The 10,995-nt window shown below is 35.5% G+C and overlaps 1 non-coding gene across 1 annotated transcript; it reads right to left on the reverse strand.

Moving 5' to 3' along the window:
• Positions 1-8,964: 8,964 nt before the first annotated feature.
• Positions 8,965-9,036, reverse strand: trnaa-ugc (transfer RNA alanine (anticodon UGC)). The gene has a single exon. It is a non-coding gene; the product is annotated as a tRNA-Ala (tRNA).
• Between the last annotated feature and the right edge of the window lie 1,959 nt (positions 9,037-10,995).

Raw genomic sequence — 10,995 nt, forward strand, 5'->3', positions numbered from 1 at the left:
TATATATATATATATATATATATATATATATACACACACACAAGTGCACATTCAGTACAATTAAGCAAACTTCTTTTTTCACAAGGATTTGCTAGACATTACACAATTTTATGTGAAATACAGTATTACTGTTTGAGTGTAATAAAAGTGATTTGTGTGTGCGTGACCTCAGATTGCCTGTTTTTCAAGTGTTTGACTGCAGGATGTACCGGATTTTGTCATGACTACACTTAACCTTGGGTCTAGTGGGGTCAAAGATCTCTATCTTTTGTTTTCTTTGGCACATCCTGATCTGATACAGTAGTGTTTACTATAAAATTACATAATTTCATTATTGTTTGTTTCCGCAACAAAACTCCCACACTGGCAAGATGTGCTATTATTAACAATGAATTCATCTGGAGAAAGTTCAGTTTGTAGTTGTGACTTCCTCGCTTGAACTTGAAAACACACGTCAATCACATGTCAAACGTATGTCACGTAGGCCTCACGAAGATGTTTGTTTAATGGTTCCTGTGTCCAAACACAGCTGTGTTTTGTAACAATGTAAATGTAAGTCTTTACTGTTCCTTTTGATCAGTTTAATGTACAGTATAAATAATAAAAATAGACCCCAAACTTTTGAATGGCATTAAACAACAAAAATATTTACACTAAATTCTTACTTTATACACACACTATGCACATACTAATGTGAGACACAAGTTGCTCTTTTCTTATGCTCTGAGACAAAATGTGATCTAACCTAGTAGTGTTGCTGTTAAAATTAAAGTTAACATTTGTACACAGAGACACACCTTATTCTATGCTTTAAAATGCAGCTGTGTAAACAGATTTGACATTATAGCAGATATTTGATGAACAAATTAGTGACTTTTACAGTTTTGGCCCACCAAATCATGAGGTTAGGTCAGTTTCTGACGGTTAAAACAGTTTCCTTCCCTGAAGTTCTCTATACTCAAGCAAAACTTGAAATTTATACAGATTTCTTTTAAAATGACATCAGTCGCTACCTTGTATTACATCAGTGCTGACTTGGACCGTGCCCTCTTTGTGTATCTCTGTTTAACAACTTCCTAAAGGCACCAGAGTTGAGTGGAAATCAGACCCAGCAGCTTTATGAGCCCTGCATGGCATCTTTATGAGTGCATATTTCTGTGTATATGTACGTTTTACTGTAATTCTACAGAATGAAAGCATAGCTGAATGAAAGCAGAGAAAAATTCTCTGCAAGAACCACTTAGAAGTGTTTTTGTCCATACAGTGAAAGTCAGTGCCGTCCAAATCAACATATTTTCTTCCACTGTAAGGACAAAAATGTTTTTCAAAATATCTTTCTTTATATTCCACTGAAGAAAAAAGTCATACACGTTTGAAACTATATGAAAGTGAGAAAATAATGACAGAATTTTCATTTTTGGGTGAACTATCCCTTTAAGAATAGGACTTAAAGTCATTAACAGACATAACATGCTCTTTTATTTATATTGCTTGGAGTATTAAATAAATATTACATCGATTTGAAACACAATCCGTGTTACATAAAATAAAAACATACAGTTACACATCTTGTGTGGCCCATTCATTTGCTTAATCTTATCTAAACTGTGGCCTAAATATGTCGAGTTCATCTTTAAACCCAAGCAGATATGTTCCATGTCTCAAAATTATCTGTATTTTTCTCACTCCTCTTGTTTCTGAACTCCAGAAAGTCCCGAGACGAGCAGCCAATGACGTCTGTTTAGTGTTTTGAGCTGGTTCTTCCACAACCAGGAAGGACAGCCAAAACAGCAGCCTGAACCAACACAAACAGATCAATCCCAATGACGTAGTGTGAGTGCAATGCCTCGCTCTGAGCTGACTGTCATTATACAAGAAAAACCTGACCTTTTAAAGGGGTCATATGATGCTGCTAAAAAGAACATTATTTTGTGTATTTGGTGTAATGAAATGTGTTTATGCGGTTTAAAGTTCAAAAAACACATTATTTTCCACATAACTGTACATTATTGTTTCTCCTCTATGCCCCGCCTTTCTGAAACGCGTCGATTTTTACAAAACTAATCGGTCTGAAAAGCGAGGTGTGCTCTGATTAGCCAGCTATCCAGTGCGTTGTGATTGGCCAAATTATGTGGGGGCGTGTTAGAACGAGCCGTTTTAGGTAGGCGTGGCTGACTCTTAACTCTTATAAAGAATATCTCTTTGGATTTGAGACTTTAGTCTTTGCAACTTTACAGATCTTCTTTATGCACCAAGAGCTTGTAACACTCCAAAGAGAAAGGAAAATTTTAAATCGCATCATATGACCCCTTTAATACACATTTTGACATTAAGTATTGATTAACTACTATTTTTATTGGCCTGAACTGTATTTAAGCATGAAATACAGGGTTATTATTTTTCAGTCATGTTTAATAAGCAACTGAATACAGCGTGGGGCCTCTTAAAAGAGACCTTGGCTTTCTAAGTGCTCTTAAAGACTGAAGCCAATATCCTCTTGTAGTCTCAAGTGGATCTCAAGATTGCAAATGTTTAAAGCAACTTGTGCAACATATGTCTACACTCTCAACTGAATGTAGAGTTAGATGTTTAGTGCATAAGAAGTCCTTTATAAAACAGGAAATTGCTGAAATGAAAATTGGTCAATGACATGATGCTTGTCCCAAAGCATAACAGACTTTTTCCAAAAACAAAATCTTAAACCATTCCAAACTTTTGACTGTTGCAGAATATTTGATTGCGGTGGACTGCTGAGGGTTGCTAACCGTGTTTAATAATCATAATAATAAGCTGAAATTATCACACGTATCACAAATGTCCAAATCTTCAAAATCACAATATCTGAGTAATCTTACAGTAACATGACTGATATGAGTGATAGATGCTTAGTGCGTAAGAAGTCTTTTATAAAACAGGAAAGTACTGAAAGGAAATTGTTCAATGACATGATGCTTGTTTTTTTCCCCTTGAATCTTTTACGTTATTTAAAATTTCTTTAAAAATGTAATTCAACGGGGGAAAAAAGAGAGTAGGAGTTGTATTTTAAACTGACCAGAGTAATAAAAAATATTGTTCCAAACTTTCAACCAGTGTATATTTATTGCAGAATATGCAGTGAATTCATTTTGCCTTTAAAAGTTAATTGTATTTTTATTAACATTTTCTCTATTTAATGTATCACATGCAGGAAGCCAATTTGTTGTCATGTGATGAGAAAGCCATAAATGAGGAACTCATGGTGCATTTATGTCATGTGGAATTACCATAATTACAGGATTACGTAAACAATGCTCACAGCCCCATAAAACTTTGTGTTTACAACTTGCAAAATTTGAATTTTCTGACATCTCTGGCTTGTCATCGCATAGTTACGGTAATACCGGCATTCTATGAACACCTCAGAGACCTTGTAAACCTTACTAACTATAGTTGTATTTGTTTGTTTTTTGTTTTGTTTTTTTCATTTACATGTATTACTTTTTTTTTCCTAAGTTGAAGGAAAGCATTACTTTTTATTCGGTCAGTCAGACCATTATTACAATAATCATATACTGTATATCAGGGGCAAGCGAGGCAGTGCCTCAAAATATTGGATGAGAATAACTTTGCAGTGCAAAAAACAAAAACAGCGGCAATATTTCAAAATATTACTTTAAAAGGTGTATAAATCACTCATTTTTCTGAAGAAACATTGTCCAACAGCGACACCAGCAGGAAAAGTTACAGCAGGAGTCCTTGTCTCTCTTGCCTCCCCTGAGCCCTTTGAGTTTTAACTACCCTAATGCATGCTGTGAGTTGGTGGGGGGAAAGTCACATGAGAGGAGGCAATGCCTCCATCGCTATATAATTGGATATGACTGGGTATGTCGGCTGTGATTGGTTCATGTGAGAAATCCCGCCTCTTGTGTTTGTGCACAGTCTGAATGAACAATATAATGGTGTTAAGCGCAAGTCTAATTAAAAAAACTAAGTAAACAACTCACACACTTAGATATAACCACAGTGTGTCAAAATAAGGCTTAAAATGGCATGAAAACATGATCTATGGGAGTTTTTAGTGAGTAATCAGCTTGGTGAAATTTAAAGTAAATCTCTGTCTGTGACCAATATTTACTGAGCTTTGATTACTGATGATCCGAAAAATTCAAAAATAGTTAAAAGTTAACTAGTAAAAAGAATAGCTGAACTTAAGTTCACAAATAAAATATATTGTTTAAATTGTTACTGCCTTGAGTTATTATTTTGGAATACATGTAAAATGCCTAAAAATATGGAACGATATTCCAGACAATTTTCAAAAGGAATTGCAAATTGTATTTTCAATTGCGTTTTCAATATGTGGACGCATAAATTGTGACATAATCCAAATGCAATTGCAAATCCTACATTACCGTTTGCATTTTCGCTTTCGCGAACGCACAGTGACTGCCAAATTTCAAATGAAAAAGCAAAGTCCATTTGCAACTGTATTTCCCATGTCTTAGGAGTTACGAGCCTGTCATATTTAAATAGCAATATTAACTATACTTATTTTCCACCTTACTTTATATTTTATTCAACAGTTTTAATCCGTTATGGCGTTTTCCATATGTGGACGCATAAATTGTGACATAATCCAAATGCAATTGCAAATCCTGAATTACCGTTTGCATTTTCGCTTTTGCGAACGCACAGTGACTGCCAAATTTCAAATGAAAAGTATTTCCCATGTCTTAGGAGTTACGAGCCTGTCATATTTAAATAGCAATATTAATTACCATTCTGCTTTTTCACTCTCGCTGCGTCGCGCATGTAACCTGCCAAAACTCAAATGGAATCGCAATTCCTTTTGCATTTGAATTTCCGATGTCTACATGGAAAGCTGCCAATCATCGTCAGGGGCGGGACTATACTAGGGGGCGTGTTTGTATTGGGAGGTGACGTCACTCACAGACGACCGTGCCGAATGCTCTGATCAATGGAGGTAATCGGTAAAGGCTCCGCTAAAGGCAGCTAGCAATCAGTTTCGTACCTGTGTGAACGAATAGACAGTGCAACCTTCTTGGCACAATACATAATTCTGTCTTTTTTACCCCAAATGTAGCGATTATCCCCTGCTAACAGCGGGAGCCACAACGGTACGCACAATAGGTCAATATTCACTATTAACCAAATGCTTTTTACCTGTCTCAGCATCTCGAAAATGCAAACGGTAATGCAGGATTTGCAATTGCGTTTGGATTATGTCACAATTTATGCGTCCACATATTGAAAACGCAATTGAAAATACAATTTGCAATTCCTTTTGAAAATTGTCCGGAATATCGTTCCATATAAAAACACTAACTTGATTAGATTCATACTTGGCTTTAATAAATAGAATATTGATTATTGTTAATGTAAAAATATCAAATATATATATTTTTTCTGATTGGGTGAGTAGGCCTAATGTTCATTTAACCAAGAATATGTGACTGGGACATGAATTTACATTTGATTATATATATATATATATATATAAATTAGATAGATAGATAGATAGATAGATAGATCTTCCATCACCTGTTTGTGTGAACAGATCAAGTCATAAAAATGGTCCAGCTGGTCCCTGATCATGAGCTGTAGGGATACATCTTTGCTTAATATCATGACTGATGATGGTGTCAGTTTATAGCATTATGTGTGTCAATACAATCTGTTTGTATGGTCAGAATAATGTTGAGACTGTATCTGTATAAAAGTGCCAGAGTAAACAGGAATGTTGGCTCGCTTAAGTTAGTTGTGTTGCTATTTTGGATTATTAAGATATTGCGATTTTAAAGATTTGGACATTGCGATACGTGTGATAATTTTAGCTGATTATAACACTCGGTAGACATCCCTCAGCAGTCCACCTCAATCAAATATCAGTTACACATGGCGCCCTTGAGTTGGCATTTAGTCGCTAGATAGATCATCCCTTTGATTACCGAGCCAAAGGTTTCAGGTCTCATCTCATGCATCGCAGCGTCCTGAGAGGACTTCATGTGACATTTCATGCCCCAGATTGAGAAATGTGCGTGTGTTGAAATGTTTTGCTCCTGTCAGTAAGTCATGTAACTTATTTCTGTGGCTTTTCTCTGAAAGTGTTTGCTTACATATTTGTGGAGAGGCTTTTTTTCGCCCCAGGTTCATCCAGACTTTGCATGACCTTTGCTCACGATCTGCAAGCATTCAAACCACTCCTCGTAAAACTTTAATTGGATGTAATTTAGTTGTAGTACCCTGATGTTTTTCTTGAGGATTTGTTAGCATTTCAGAGAATTCTGTGTACAGGGATTCGATTTTCTGCAAATTCAATGTCAACATTGTGGTGAATTGAAGATGAGATGTAAACTTCAGTGATCCACTGTTCGCTTCGTCATGTTTGAGTACGTAGTACGTCAAGCAAAACAATACAGCAATACCACAGTTTATGCAATGAAGGCATTGTCCTGAGTTTCAGTAAACATTAAGAGCTGTTTCCAAAACCTGCGATTGTAAATCTGCGTATTTGTATACAGGCTCTTTAAATGTGATGTACAGCAGTGGTTCAAAAAATGGCCTGCTGGTCTGTTTTGATATGGGGTCTCATACAGCAGACGAAAGGTACCGTCACATTACTTAACTTTTAGTGAAATTTCTATTAGAATGACTGGATTTTGTGTGTGAAATTTTGCAGAAAAACAGTAAACGTAACTGCACCTTAAATCAATCATAAATGCAAGTGGTAAAATGCGTATAACTAGTTGCTACTAACTACAGTAATATAACTGTGCAACATAAATACTAACTTTAAATGCAGAAGAATAAACAATATCTTTTGTAATGTCGAAATATCAGTCAACATCAAACATCAAAGTTCATGCGTCCTATCATACTCTATAACAGGGGTCACCAGACACGGTCCTGGAGGGCCAGTGTCCTGCACAGTTTTGCTCCAACCCTAATCAAACACACCTGAACCAGCTAATCAAGGTCTTACTAGGTATACTTGGAACTTCCAGGCAGGTGAGTTGAGGCAAGCTGGAGCTAAAGTCTGCAGGACACCGGCCCTCCAGGATCAAGTTTGGTGACCCCTGCTCTATAGTGTTTTGGTGTAAATTTATCTGTACTTAGTAAAAGCTAGTCAAATTAGACAAATGCCAAGATAGATATATTACCCTACATCCTTAAAACAACAATACTACTACTACTACTATTAATAATAATAATAAATTATTTGTCTATTTAAAGAAAGCTGAAATAAAATAAAATATAAATATTAGATGAAAAATGTAAATTTGAATGTAAAAATTTGAGATGTTGCCTTAGTAACTAACTGAAAATAAGTTTATGTAAACTAAAACTCAAAAAGAAAATTTACGCAAAATAGAAATCTTAAAATTAATTAAAAATATATAAAGGCAGATAAAATTATTAAAACTTAAACTGAAAAATTAAATAATAATATTGAATATAAAAAATGCAATCAAATTCAAAATATATAAATATGGGATTGCTTGCATATTGCTGTGCTTATGTCATTTATGGTATTATTAATAATTTCAGTTGTTTTTAAGTTCATTCATTCATTCATTATTTGTGGGCACTCAGTCTCAACAAATATTGTTTAAAAGGACAGTTCACCCAAAGATTAAACTTTTGTAATGATTTACTCATTTTATTCCAAACCTTTATGTCATTCCTTTTCCTTAATTTTTTTCTTATGTGGAACATAAAAGAAGATATTTTGAGAAATGTCTAAAGTATTTTTTTTAAATACACGGGCCTGGAGGGCCAGTGTCCTGCACGGTTTAGCTCCAACCCTAATCAAACACACCTGAACCAGCTAATCAAGGTCTTAGGTATACTTGGAACTTCCAGGCAGGTGAGTTGAGGCAAGCTGGAGCTAAAGTCTGCAGGACACCGGCCCTCCAGGATCAAGTTTGGTGACCCCTGCTCTATAGTGTTTTGGTGTAAATTTATCTGTACTTAGTAAAAGCTAGTCAAATTAGACAAATGCCAAGATAGATATATTACCCTACATCCTTAAAACAACAATACTACTACTACTACTATTAATAATAATAATAAATTATTTGTCTATTTAAAGAAAGCTGAAATAAAATAAAATATAAATATTAGATGAAAAATGTAAATTTGAATGTAAAAATTTGAGATGTTGCCTTAGTAACTAACTGAAAATAAGTTTATGTAAACTAAAACTCAAAAAGAAAATTTACGCAAAATAGAAATCTTAAAATTAATTAAAAATATATAAAGGCAGATAAAATTATTAAAACTTAAACTGAAAAATTAAATAATAATATTGAATATAAAAAATGCAATCAAATTCAAAATATATAAATATGGGATTGCTTGCATATTGCTGTGCTTATGTCATTTATGGTATTATTAATAATTTCAGTTGTTTTTAAGTTCATTCATTCATTCATTATTTGTGGGCACTCAGTCTCAACAAATATTGTTTAAAAGGACAGTTCACCCAAAGATTAAACTTTTGTAATGATTTACTCATTTTATTCCAAACCTTTATGTCATTCCTTTTCCTTAATTTTTTTCTTATGTGGAACATAAAAGAAGATATTTTGAGAAATGTCTAAAGTATTTTTTTTAAATCAAGATTTGTGTTTACCAACATCTTTTAAAATAAGTCTTTCAAAGTAAGTGAAGAGTATGCTGACCCATACTCGGAATTTGTGCTCTGCATTTAACCCAATCAAGTGCACAGACACAGCAGTGAACACACACACACACACACACACCGTGAACACACACCCGGAGCAGTGGGCAGCCGATGCTGTGGCGCCCAGGGAGCAGCTGGGGGTTCGGTGCCTTGCTCAAGGGCAACTCCCCCCACCGACAATTCCTGCCAGATCTGAGACTCGAACCTGCAACCTTCAGGTTACAAGTCAGACTCTCTAACCATTAGGCCACGACTGCCTCTAAAGATTCAATAGTGATTGGAGATGCTAGGGATTGAACCTAGGACCTCATACATGCAAGGTATGCGCTCTACCACTGAGCTACATCCCCAATTACCAAAAAGTTAGTCATACAGGTTTGAAACAACATGTAGGTGGTTAAACTCTAGGGTCAACTATCCCTTTAAGACATTGTAAGAAGATACTTGAAAATCAAAACAGTAGAGTAAGAATATGCCTGAGGTTCATCAGATAACATACTGTTTCCTCCTTCTTGAAAAGTATGAGTTGAACATGAACTGATTTTTCCTTTGTTAAATTTCACTCTGCATGGGGCCTGCTCAGGGTTTTCAGCCAGCTCTGGGACGGCTCCAAGGGAAATATTGGACTAAAGTATAGGGGCATGAACATCACTGAACAAACAGTTCAGAAATATGTCTCTGATTTTTCACTTTCTCATAACAAAAGCAGCCTCACTTGGTTACAAAGGTCTTCAGGAACAGCCTCTCCATTATAATGTCAGTGGCACCAAACTTATTGGTGTCCTGCAAGAGGCATGTCATATTAAAACTCCCAAGCCCTGCCGAGGTCATGCTTCATTCCTGAATCGGATGTATTCATTGTTCCCTTGCAGATTCATTATCGGAAAGCACAACGAGAAACATGTGCGTGGCTACAAATGCCACTCACCCTACACATAAATGATCAGTGAGATATGGGTCCAATTACAAACAGTCTGCTCTAAGACTACAGGGCAAGCGGTCTTACCTCAGGCCAGGCCCAGTTTTGGGGGTTTATGGCTCGAAATGATGGCGTGCATCTGGTCCCGGTTATTGTTGTTGTATTTATGACTGGTATGACATCACATTAAACCCGAATCCCTCTGTGAGCCCACAGGTAGTCTGGATCGCATGTTACCCAGGAAACCTTTTAATTGCATAACGATGCCCTCATCGGTTTCCTTTAATTTGAGACTGGCTGGAGAACATAATTATTAAGGGAAAGGAGCTTGATCTTGTGACCTTTCTCCTGGAAATGGTCCTTGGACAAACTTAAAGGGATAGTTCACCCAAAAAAGAATTACTCACCCTCATGTCGTTCCAAACCCGTATGACCGGAACACAAATTAAGATATTTTTGATGAAATCTGAAAGCTTTCTGACTCTCCATAGACAGCAAGGTTACTACCACGATCAAGGTCCAGAAACGTAGCAAGGACATCGGTAAAATAGTCCATGTGACATCAGTGGTTCATCCTTAATCTTATGAAGCTAATTTAATGAAGAATGACATGGAAGAGAAGAAATTGTTGAATAAAGTCATTATTTTTGTTGTCGTAGCTTAAAATATAGCATAAAATTAAGGTTGAACCACTGATGTTACATGGACTATTTGAATGATGTCCTTACTAGGTTTCTGGGCCTTGAGCGTGTCATTTGCATTGCTGTCTTTGCAGGGTCAGAAAGCTCTCAGATTGAAAAAATATCTTAATTTGTGTTCTGAAGATGAACAAAGGTCTTATGGTTTTGGAACGACATGAGGGTGAGTTTTAATTACAGAATTTTCATTTTTGGGTGAACTATCCCTTTAAGTTGACTTCTTTAGGTATTTTTTACTTGAAGTTCAGAATCAAATAGTAGTTTAAACTAGAATCTTAAAAAGACACTGAAGACTGGAGTAATGATGATGAAAATTCAGCTTTGCCATCACAGGAATAAGTGAAATTTTAAAATATTTTCAAAGAGATTTTTATTTTATTTTTTTTATCATCAAATAAATGCAGCCTTGGTAAGCATAAAAAAAACATACAAATGTTTAAAAAATATTTTATATTTTGTGTTAAACGTAACAGCTCTAGAAAAAAAATACCATTCACATATGTTTGGCTTATTGTCACAACTCAAAGTCAAGAGGGGCAAGAAGAAGGAAAGTGGTAACCACAAACATCAACAACATATCTCCATTCACCCAGTTATTGAGTAACCATTCAATCCCAGTTGAACATGTTTCAACACATGCACAATAGATGCGGTATGCCAAGTGTTTACTCTGATTTCACCCCTCTCCACAA

The sequence above is a fragment of the Sinocyclocheilus rhinocerous genome, unplaced genomic scaffold (assembly GCF_001515625.1).
Source record: "Sinocyclocheilus rhinocerous isolate Xijiao unplaced genomic scaffold, SAMN03320098_v1.1 scaffold478, whole genome shotgun sequence".
NCBI lineage: Eukaryota > Metazoa > Chordata > Actinopteri > Cypriniformes > Cyprinidae > Sinocyclocheilus > Sinocyclocheilus rhinocerous.